General features: G+C 36.0%; 1 protein-coding gene across 7 annotated transcripts in view; it reads right to left on the bottom strand.

Annotated features, from left to right (window-relative positions):
- The window catches only part of ARHGAP28 (Rho GTPase activating protein 28), a 225,329-nt gene that overhangs the window by 212,694 nt on the left and 612 nt on the right, over window positions 1-12,023 (bottom strand). The window lies entirely within an intron of this gene.

The following is a 12,023-nucleotide window of genomic DNA, read 5'->3' as shown; positions in this document are numbered from 1 at the left end:
CTGATCTCTACTTCTGAAATCAATAATACATTCTATGTTAATTAACTGAATTTAAATTTTTAAAAAACTTTCTTGACTTTGAATCTTCAGCTTTTTTGGGGTAAGTTTTTATTTTATTTTATTTTTTTTTAAAGATTTTATTTATTTATCTGACAGAGAGAGACACAGCGAGAAAGGGAACACAAGCAGGGGGAGTGGGAGAGGGAGAAGCAGGCTTCCCACTGAGCAGGGAGCCCGATGCGGCTTGATCCCAGGAGCCTGGGATCATGACCTGAGCCGAAGGCAGACACTTAACGACTGAGCCACCCAGGCACCCCTTGGGTAAGTTTTTATAAGCTCTCCGCCTTCAGTCTGCCTTTTTTTCTCTCAGCACCTTTCCATATAAGCTAAGTTTTTATAATAGGTTCTGCTTGCTGCCTCTACTTCCTCACCTCGCACTCATTCTTCAACCTACAGCAAACTGGCCTCCACCTCCATAAACTCATTAAACAAACTCTAACCAAGACCTTCACTGCTATCCACCCTCCAGACCCAGGGGGTGATTTTCAGTCTTGACATTATTGGTCATCTAGCTACTCCTGATATGTTGTCTGCTCATTCTGAACCTAATGCCCTGGCTTCCAGAATGCTCCTAGCCTCTTAGTCTCCCAGTGCTCTGCCCTTCCCTATTTGGCACTGCTCCCCAGGTTTCTGTCTTTGTTCCACTGCTGTTTCTACAGATACTCTATTCTCTCCTGCCAAATCGCATGCAGTCCTGATTTTAACTCTCTCCTGAATGCGGAAGTCTCCCATGAATAAATAGCTTAGAATTTTCAGTCTTGATCTCCCTCCCAAGCTGCCAGCTTGTAGAGCTAACTACCAGCTGGACATATACACTTAGCTCAAAGTTTCACCTGCTAGACTCATCACCCCATCCACAATCTACTCATCCACCAGAATTCTCAATTCAATCAGTAACACTCCAAAACAGAAACCCAAGTAATTTTAATCATCAAACCATACAAACTCCATTGCTTGTTTCTCCTCCAGAATCCATTACTCCCTTTCCTCTGTATTCTCACAACCCCTTATCATTTTTACCTGAACAATGGCATTTGCCTTCTAAATTATTTCTCTACCCCCAGTCACAGTCCTCCTTAAAACAATCTTTTACACTCCAAAAAAATAAGATTGGAGGATTCTGGAACAGAATAAGCAAACAGTTTCAAGATTACAACTGAACTTTATGAATTTTAATTCAATAGCTCTGAAACCAGATTAAAACAGTAAGAATGATCTGAATTAGGAATGAGTACACTGGATGGAGACAGAGAGTGGAAGAAACAGAAGAGAGAATAAACCAGGTTAAAATTTGGTTAACTGAAGAGTGTTCCCTCTTAAGACACATAAAAAAAGTATTTCCATGGACTCTAAAGAAAATTGGTTCTAATCTTAACTCCCACAAAAAGAACTATCTTCAAGTCTGGGTAAGTCTCATGTTTGTTTAAGATTGGCATAATAGAAATCAGCTTCATTCGGGCTTCTTCTAAGCAGTGACTGACTCATGTTGTTTTAGCTGGTGTTGACTCACTGCCCCACAAAGGATGACACAGCTTTAAATAGGCAGAGGATGGCCTAATTTTTCCAATTACATGCTTCCAGCAACCAGAAGACATGGGGGTCCTCTAGAGTGGAGCTTTCTGCAACTAAGCACAATTTAGATTTTACAAAAACAGTTGCCAAGTTGACCTGGTAATCACTGAGCTTTATAAATGAGGGGGGAGAGAAGTTAAGTTGTGGTATGTTAAAAATCACAGGGGCCGGGCATCCTCTGTTTTTCAATACAAACTCTGCGGAAACTTAGAGTCAGCTCTTTTCCCATTTAATTGCTTACTCTATTGAGGTCAGCAAATGTTTTTCTTTAAGATTCCAATGAAAAGCCGCAACAAGTATGTTTTCAAGACTCTCCACGTTAACTTTAGTGAGATAATGTAGGGGTGGCTGTAATCGTGTTTGAAAGGAAGCTAAGGAAATACCAATCTCATAATTGTTGCCACCTTTTCTATACTTCTACACCCTTAATGTCTCCCAGTGAGAGCACCAGTTTTCTCTTCTGCCATGATTTCCTTGCTGTCAGCCTGACTGCTCCCAGAACACAACAGACCATGTTGTGGGCCTGAGTGGGTGACCAGGGGTCAGCAGAATGAATTCCGAGTCTGGCTCAAAAAGTTGGTTATTCCTTATGAGCCTTTCAGCAAGATACTTCCATACTTTGCTTCCCTGTTGTACCACAGAGATTGTCCCTTGCAGTCCTTACTCATGAGTAGTCTTTCATGATGCTTCATTCCTATTTGTAACACACTCTGAACTCCCTGGCTGTTAAGAATAGTTAGAAGAGACTCCTAAAGACCCAGCAGATGACAGAGAAGTCTGGACCACACTGTTTATATATAACTAAAATGAGACTGTCCAATCTCCATAGTGTCCCAAAAACTGGAGTTTATCAAAATGAATACCGTGCAAAATAAACACAAGTGCACAGAGCCTGGAGACCATTCTGATTCTGACCTCTCCAGATGACTCAAGTCCAGACTACAATGGGCCCTGGATTAATTTTCTAAATAGGAATCCTTGCAGCTCAATTCTGGTCAGTATTACCCATGGCTACAAAGTCTAGATTGCCACAAGCTATCTATAGTATCTAAATTTTTGAGCAAGATTTAGAACAAAACTGATCTTCATAAAAGTATGGTCCAGGACCTGGATTGGTCCCTAGCTTGACTTCAAATCAGGATAAAGCAAAAAATTGACTGACTATTGGGAGAGAAAATAGAAAAGCTCCATAAATTCTCATGGACTGTTGTTTCTCAACTTGCATTAAGAATTCTTATGTTGTAGCATTTTTCACAGAACTAGAACAAAAAAAGTCCTACAATTTAGGTGGAACCACAAAAGACCCTGAATAGCCAAAGTAATCCTGAAAAAGAAAAGCAAAGGAGGCATCCCTTATATTACAAACCTGTAGTCATCAAAACAGTATGGTAGTGTCACAAAAAGACACATAGATCAATTGAACAGAACAGAAAACCCAGAAATAAACCTACAACTACATGATCAATTAATCTTTGACAAAGCAGGAAAGAATATACAATGGGAGAGAGTCTCTTTCCCAAATGGTACTGAGAAAACTGGTTAGCTACATGCAGAAGAATGAAACTAGACCACTTTCTTACACCATACACAAAAATAAACTCAAAATGGATTAAAGACCTAAATGTGAGACAGGAAACCATACAGTTCCTAGAAGAGAGCACAGGCAGTAATTTCTCTCACATCGGCCATAGCAACATTTTTCTAGATATGTCTCCTGAGACAAAAGAAATAAAAGCAAAAATAAACTATTGGGACATCAAAATAAAAAGCCTCTGCACAGTAAACAATCAACAAAACTAAAAGGCAACCTACTGAATAGAAGATATCTGTAAATGACATATGTGATAAATGATTAGTATCCAGAGTATATAAAGAACCTATACAACTCAACACCCAAAATACAAATAATCCAATTAAAAAATGGACAGAAGACATGAACAGACATCCAGATGGCCAACAGACACATGAAAAGATGCTCAACATCACTCATCATTAGAGAAAGCCAAATCAAAACTACAATATCACCTCACACCTGTCTGAATGGCTAAAATAAAAAATATAAGAAAGAAGTGTTGGCAAAGATGTGGAGAAAAAGGAAGCCTCTATTGGGAATGCAAACTGTTGCAGCCACTGTGGAAAACAGCATATGGAGGTTCCTCAAAAAGTTAAAAATACAACTACCAGGACACTTGGGTGACTCAGTGGATTAAGCATCCACCAATTGTTGATTTCAGCTCAGGCCATGATCTCAGGGTTGTGAGATCGAGTCCCGTGTCGGACTTGACACTGAGCATGGAGCTTGCTTGGGATTCTTTCTCTCCTTCTCCCTCTGCCCCCCTCCCCCAAAATACAACTACCCTACCATCTAATAATTGCACTACTGGGTATTTACCCAAAAACTGCAAAAACACTGATTTAAAGGGATACATGCACCCCTATGTTTATAGCAGCATTATTTACAATAGCCAAATTATGGAAGCAGCCCAAGTATTCATGGATAGATGAATGAACAAAGAATAATAATAATGGAATACTATTCAGCCATAAAAAAGAATGAAGTCTTGCCATTTGCAATGACGTGGATGGAGCTAAGATTATAATGCCAAGCAAAATAAGTCAGTCAGAGAAAGAAAAATATCATATGATTTCGCTCATATGTAGAACTTAAGAAACAAACAAAAAAAGCAAAGAAAAAAAAGGGAGAGAGACAAACCAAGAAACAGACCCTAACTATAGAGAAACAAACCAGAGAAATGGTTATCAAAGGGGAGCGGGATGAAGGGATGGGTGACATAGGTGATAGGGACTAAGGAGTGCACTTGTCATGATGAGTACCAGGTGATGTATGGAAGTGCTGAATCACTATATTGTACACCTTAAACTACTGTAACACTGTTTGTTAACTATACTAAAATTAAAAGAATATTTTATTTTTTAAAAGACTATTTTAATTAAAAAATTAATTTAACACTCTGCCTGAGAGAGAAGAAAGAAAAAAGAATTTTTATGTTGTGAGTCATACTGCAAGGAATGAGTGAAAAATACCTTTTTAACCATGGAAATCTATCTTAGTAGCTAAAGAAAGCAATTAATAAAACTACAATGAAAAATTCTAAGAACTAGTTACTAAGAACATCAAATTAAAGGATTAACAATTGCCCTTCCCCACTTCTGCCCCCCCAAAAGAAAACCACAGGAAGATTTCCTGTTACTAATTGCTTAGATCACACTTTATAAGTCAAATTGAATGACTTCTTCAGCACATTTTGTCTACTTTAAAATACTGTTACCTAAGACTGCATGAAGGGCAAGAATGTAGCTTTTAAATTAAAGGGAAAAAAATTCCTAACATTGTACTTGCTTCGACTGATAACAAAATTTCTCAAACTATTTATATCCATTCATATTTAACCCACTGCATACTTATATTCCACTGAAACAGAATAAAAATGATTTCAAAAGGAAAGACTAAATCAAAACTGAGTATCTGTAACATCTACTATGTGAAAGTTGCTAGTTTGCTAAGGGGGATACAATAGTAATACTGTCCCTGCTCTCAATTAACCTATGACCAAATTGAGACTGAAAAACACTAAATCCATAATATATTAAATAATGTTTCAAGATTTAAACAACAGGTTAAAACAAACAAAACAACAGTTTTGGAAGGGTTGGGTGGGAATCCTGGCTCTATCATTACCTCATGGTGTGACCTTGGGCTACTTCTCTGTGCCTTACTTTCTTCCTATGTCACAGGACTGTTTTAAGGATTAAATGATAATGAATGTTAAGCTAAGTAAGTTGTCAATAAAAATAATCCTTTAAAAACAAAGAAATGACATCATAAGACAATGATCCTTACGACAGGTGAAAACTCCCTGGCTACTATTATCTAGGAAATTTTCAGGAAAGAAGTTTAGTCCTCACGTCTCTAACTATATTTATTTCCCTTTGCTTGGCTCTTCATCTCCAGCTACTTAAATATGGGTTTGGTTCCAACCACAGACATGTTAACTTTGGTTACTTGTATGAATGTTTAGGTATGATAATGAGGGTAGGGAAAAGTGTCAAGAGATCAAATGTCATATTATTAGTTATAATGTCATTTTTCTATGTTTGACATTTTTTCTAATTACCTGTCAGATATCTCTACAGATCTAAAAATATAAATACACTGACAGACCTTTGTATAAAGACAAATGCATTGGCCAGTGTTTTCTAAATAGATTTTCCATAAATGAATACTAAGCAGGAAACCTCAAAAGAATTCTTTTTTCTGTATATTACAGATGTACAAAAGTAAACTTTGTCGCTAATCACAAAATTTAACACAGATCTAAAGATTTATCTCTTATATATAAGATAATCAGCACCACTACTTAGAATTATTAAAATAGTAGAAATAAGTCTCAAGTGCTTGATAATTTTAAAAATGCTCCATATTACTTTGTCTTTGGTTTCCTGTCCTTTGTACTGTGGGCCTGTATGTAGTCATCTTCTACTAATCTAAGGGATCAGAAATGGAATGCATAGGTTTAATTAGTTTTGAAGAGTAACATGAGACAAAGCAGCTGGTTCTCTAAGTGATACTTAGTGTATGTTCTCCCACCCTTGGACACTTAATGCCTGTCAAAGATAGTTTTATCTGTAATATTCATTTATTGAAGTGATATAACACAGTTGATACTGAAAGACTGTGTCATAAACCCCAGATATTTAAGATGAATATACACGGAAAAATATTTTAGTTCCCATTTTAGAAAAGAGCAACTTTAAGCTTTTAGATACATTACTGTTTTGTTCTGAAGTGCATCCTCTAGTAATCACAAAGAAATGAGCACATGAAATTGCATGTGATGAAAAATGACACATTATACGAAGGCTCACCAACTCAAGTAACCAGAACACAGCAAGAAACTGAAAGCAAACAAGCAAACCAATAAATGCTCAAAGAAACTGAAATAAATGCTATCAAAATCTTTTGTTAGATTATAAAGTTTAGTCCTTCGATAAGCATTTTCTTTACACAGTTCTAACAACCTTGATTATCTAATGAAAAGTAAATTATAAAAACAACATTAGAAAGAACAAAAGTACTGCTTAAGGTTTTTAAGGCTGCCTGAAAATAAGGGGGAAATAACAACAATAAATAATATTTAAAAATTATATAAGAAATAAACCAATATACCAAGGTAGGCTATTTACTATGAAGGCAAGCAAACTTACACACCTCGATAGGTGCCTTTACTATAGCACTATAAATCATATGCCTTTATGATGACAGTCATTAAGAAAAGGAGCATTTCTGCCCTAGTTAAGGGTATGCCTGACCTTATATTTTCATCCAAAGAGGCTTAAAACAAAATCTATCAATTAAATGGATAAATTTTATTTCCAAAATTTTCTTCTGAGAACATTTTATTCCCTTCCTTTGCTCTGCTCCATAATACTCTACTTCTATTCTTTGCTGCAACTGAGATCTAGAGACCACAGACTGAGAAAACAGAGAACAGGAATGACTTCAGAAATGAAATAGTTTGGTTTAAGGACAGAATGAGAAGAAATTTTAATTACATGTAAATTAAATATTTACTTTAGTTATGATACATCTGCACATGTTCAGGAACACTGGTAAGGGAAAAATGTTTCCATTAGGTATAAACATAGTTCTAAGAAAACAGCCACAGTAATACTCTCCAGGCAAGGTGGGATTTAACAACTACCCTCTCTTAACACAGAATTTAATTTAGTAGTCTTCTATTTTTCTCTGAAGACTATCATAAAATTTTGCTTCCAAAAAAAGCATGAAACTTTGAAAATTAGGGAATAGATTTCATGAACTCAGACCAGATAAAATTGAACCATTTTTTATATTTGGTTGATTTTTTTAAAGGTGAAGGAGATAAAAACAATAAAGTCAGACAGAATACTGAATGTGGACTTTATAGAATGGAAAAGACATCAATGTAGAAGAATTGAGAAAAAAAAATTAGTAGAGGGAAGTTCGAGAAGAAAACAGAAGATATTTCATAATCATAAAAAATCTCCCCCAAGATACTTATTAATTACATAGAGGAAAATATAGTTTACCAGTACCAAAAACCCGGCAGGCACCATTTTAACCAGGTGATAAGAGCCAACATCAACATTAATGAGACAGATCGCCATCATGTACCCCCTAATACAATGCACTTGAAAGGGCCCAACATCATTCTGTGGAAGTCTTACCCACAATGCATAATTTCAGTCTAATCATGAGAAGACATTGCACCAATCCAAATTGAAGAGCTTCCTACAAAACAAGCAATCAGTACTCCAAAAGTGCCGTAAGAGATAAGGACAAACTGCCAGAGACTGGAGGTTTGGGAGGCAAAACTAAATACAATGTGGGATCCCAAATTCAATTCTACAACAGAAAAATTCTAATGCTAGCAGAAAAGCTGATGAAATCAGGTCATAAAGACTATATAGTTAACTGTACTGCACCAGTGTTAATTTTTCAGTTTTGATTAATGGAACTAGGGTTATGCACAATGTTAACATTAGGGGAAACTGGGTGAAGGTTACTTGAAACACTCTGAAGTACTTTTGCAAGTTTTCCAGAAGTCTAATATCATCTCAGAAAGTTAAGAAAGTATTACTTTTATTCTCATGAACATGATTCTACAACACCCTAATTCCCTGAATTTTTGTGGATACATTAAGGATTAATGATCAGGGAGAACTGAGCAGGTTAAAAATGGACAGAGCAACTGGCCAAATGTTTAGCCAAATGACATGATCAAAGGAAATGTGCCAGATGTTTTCCAACAGCTCCACATATGGAGGCATCTATGCTCAATAGGGGCCCCACTGTAAAAAGAAACCAGAGACACCAACTCTGGTTTTAACCATAACATTAAAAATGACCCATAAATACCTTATCCTCTCATAAGAATTCTATTTCTAGAACTATTTCTGAATCCTCTAAAAACAGTATTTTAAAAAAAGGATCTGCCCCATATTTTAGTGTACCTGTGTATACATCCAAAAGCTCACACAGACTTAATTAAACAAGAGCTGGCACCTTGAATAAATGTCTTTTTAATTTCCATCCAAGAAGAATATGGCACTGAGTTGCTAAATTTAGTTTTTTCCATAAAATAAAATATTTATTCTCTAATCATCATTAATTCCATTTTAATCAAATCATTCCCATTACTAAGAATAGTTAATGATATTACAAAACAATATCCCCTTTACAAAAGTTTTAACATTGCTATAGGATTAGAATTCCTAGGATAACCTTGGTAAGCTTCTTTATTTGTTTTTGAGGAAGAGCTGGTTCTCTTCCTCTTCTATTTTTGTTCTCTCTTGGGAAGTTTATGGTTTAATGAAATAAACACCAGAAATACTCATGGCCATTTTTCACTATACACTCACCAAAAAATATTATATATATTTCTTATATATAGCTTAGAAAATCTTTGAAAAACAAGATACCTAGGCTTTATCTTCAGCTACCTTTCATTAAGTGAAATTATTTTGTATATATGTCAATATTTTCACTCTGGATTCTGATCAAGGGTCTAGAAGCTCAGCCTCTTTAAAAATCACATGATTGTAAAGACAGTCCCAACCACTTAACAGAACTGAAAATTTACAATCCTTCTCTTTTATCCTTTACAAATAGAATGTAAAGATAGAATGTTTGTGAAATAAGGAATTACCTTCTCTCCTCCCAACAAATACTTAGTACTTGAGTTTTTTTCCTCCATTAATACCTTTTGGGGATAGGTACCAAAATGTTTTACTCTCCTCTTTATATCAACAACACCTGTAATTAAAAGTGATAGCAGTAATAATACATCTAACAATTATTGGATGTTTCATTGGTATTGGACACTATTCTAAGCAGCTGAAGCAAGTTGCCCAAGACCACATGGTAATAAATGGTGTAGGTGATGTGTGGGGTCTGGGAGCCTGATCCCAAGCCTGAGTCACTGGCAAGTACACTTTATACTGGCTACTTATTTTAATAAAGTAGAATGGGCAGTCCCTAAAGAAACTGGTGGCCACCCAGCTTCAATGTTGAAGAGTTGGAGGGGGAGGCATGTAATGGAGCAGCCATTACTCAGCTTCAACCAGTACTGGCAGGCAGCAGCAGAGGCCTGAGTTGCTGGATCCTTTATTCTTTTATTATTATTTCTTTTAATGAGAAGCTGGCAGTCCAGATTGATATCTGAAGCCTCTTGCTTTCAAAATGTTGCTACTTATTCCAAGCTTTTTCTAAAAATCCTCTTTGTCTGAAAGGTAAAGGGCCACATTCTCAAGGCAGGGACTTTATCTTATTTATCTTTGTATCCCTAATACCTAATGTGTGGCTGGCACATAGTAGGTACAAACGGATTGACTTCTGCTGTTAAAAATCCTGCCATTTTATCTTGGCCATTTTATAACCTTGGTAGGAATTCATTAGTTTATTCAACAAGCATTTACTGAGCTACCACGACATGCTAGACACTCCTTAGGCACTTGGGATTACAACAATGAACAAAAGAGAATGATGAAGAGAGAGAGACAGAGACAGAGGAGACTGAAATTATATTTTAGTGGGAAAAATGGGCCTAAAAAATCCAAAAGCACATAAAGTCAGATGGTGTGGAGGCTTGAAAAATAAGGAGATGGGTTTGCTTTGAACTGAACCTTTGCTACTAAGAGCTAAAGAACAATGATACAATAGTCCATGCTTCCTAGCGCCATACTGGTCACTCGTCCACAAGTATGTTACACATACGTAAGCAATTTTAAGGAAACGGTATTCTTGAAAGAGAGAGTGCTTTCTTCATAAGTAGAACAATACGATCTTGCTCCTTGGCTTGAAAGGAAGTATTGATCAGTAGTTAGTGAGTCAAAGGTTAATAACTGGGTCCTGATTATTTCTGTTATCAGACTCATGATTGATGGTGTCCTCTGGCTCCTTGTTAAGTACAGGAACCTCTTTTTGATTGTTGTTACTGGGAACCAAGGAATTAAGCTATTCTCTCATGATTTAGTTACAGGGGACAGGGTCAACTATCTCCTGCATCAGAGAGTTGAATGACAAAGGTTCCTATAGAGAGGGTGCACATGGTCACCAAAATGCAAACTTGGAGCAGCATAAATCTGATTGGCAGCCATATGATAAAACACTAACTATGACACACAACTTTTGCTCTCATGCATTATCATTCCACAAGACCACATGCTGAGTTAATGGAACTTCTCCTCCAGTTTGCTTTGGAAACGGATGTAGTTTCCGAAGGCCCAAATGGCACAATCTAGCTATTACTCCTAGACAGCTGCTGGGAGTTAGAGACAGGACAGCTATACCAGGACCATCTAAAAATGCACAAACCAGGCCCCTGCTTCTCATGAACTCACTTATATCTATTTAGTTACTCATAATCTGAGTAATTATAGTCAGGGATTATGTTTAGAAAAGAAAGCACCCTAAAGACAAATGCAAGTTTTTATCTTCAAGCAGCCTTTAAAACAATGTGCTACTAAAGCTGGAAGAAAAATGTTACTTTCTCACTGTCTTTTAAAGTAAGATTTCACTCAACCTGCTCTTTTTGGAAGAAACAATATTGTCTTTGTTAGCCGAGCCTAACATAGATCTCATGCCAATGTAGTTTGTTCTTCTCATGGATACTAGCCAAAAGGATATTCCTTGAAATAAAATCACAATCTGTTGAAAGCTTCACAAATCAATTAGATTAGGAGACAGAAGTAATCATTATCACATAACTGAAGATAAAAGTATGAGAAAAAGTGAACGAAAATAAACTTGATGCAAAAAAGCACATCAACTCTCAAACTTCCCACTTGTTAAAAAAAAAAAAAACACCACCATCATTCATCTGTGGATCCATAGTAAGCAAGCAAAACTTCCCCTAAATATGAGTCATATATCAAACCATCTCACTTATTATTGCCTGTCCAGGGAAATTTCCTAAGAGTCTAATGTTTTTGTTTAGTTAATGTAAGTCACATTGGCCTTGCATCAAACAGATGAACCCTGATACAGAGTAATTTAACATAGATCCCTGCTATATTAAATCTAAAATACACATACTGAGATGGTTATAGACCTCTTTTGACCCAAAAGAAATAAATTATAGTAGCATTTACAACATTGAGTCAACATTAGCAATAATAAAATAATGATACCAATGTATTTATACAGTTGATTGGTTTTTAAAATCTAGAAAAAAAATTTTTAAAGTCTACTCAGATTTACTTTTTAGAGAATCTCTCCAGCTATGTTTTAGCTCAGATGGCACGCAGTTACTAAAGAAACTTTCAATAGTATTTGAGGATTTAGGATAATGTATTTTAATTTTTTTCTTTTCTGCTTGTCTCATTTCCAA

Source organism: Mirounga angustirostris, unplaced genomic scaffold (assembly GCF_029215605.1).
Source record: "Mirounga angustirostris isolate CCGP_5_RB_7025 unplaced genomic scaffold, mMirAng1.0.hap1 SCAF_14, whole genome shotgun sequence".
Classification (NCBI taxonomy): domain Eukaryota; kingdom Metazoa; phylum Chordata; class Mammalia; order Carnivora; family Phocidae; genus Mirounga; species Mirounga angustirostris.
The sequence above is the reverse complement of the archived record's forward strand: the minus strand, read 5'-3'. Positions and strand labels throughout refer to the sequence as shown.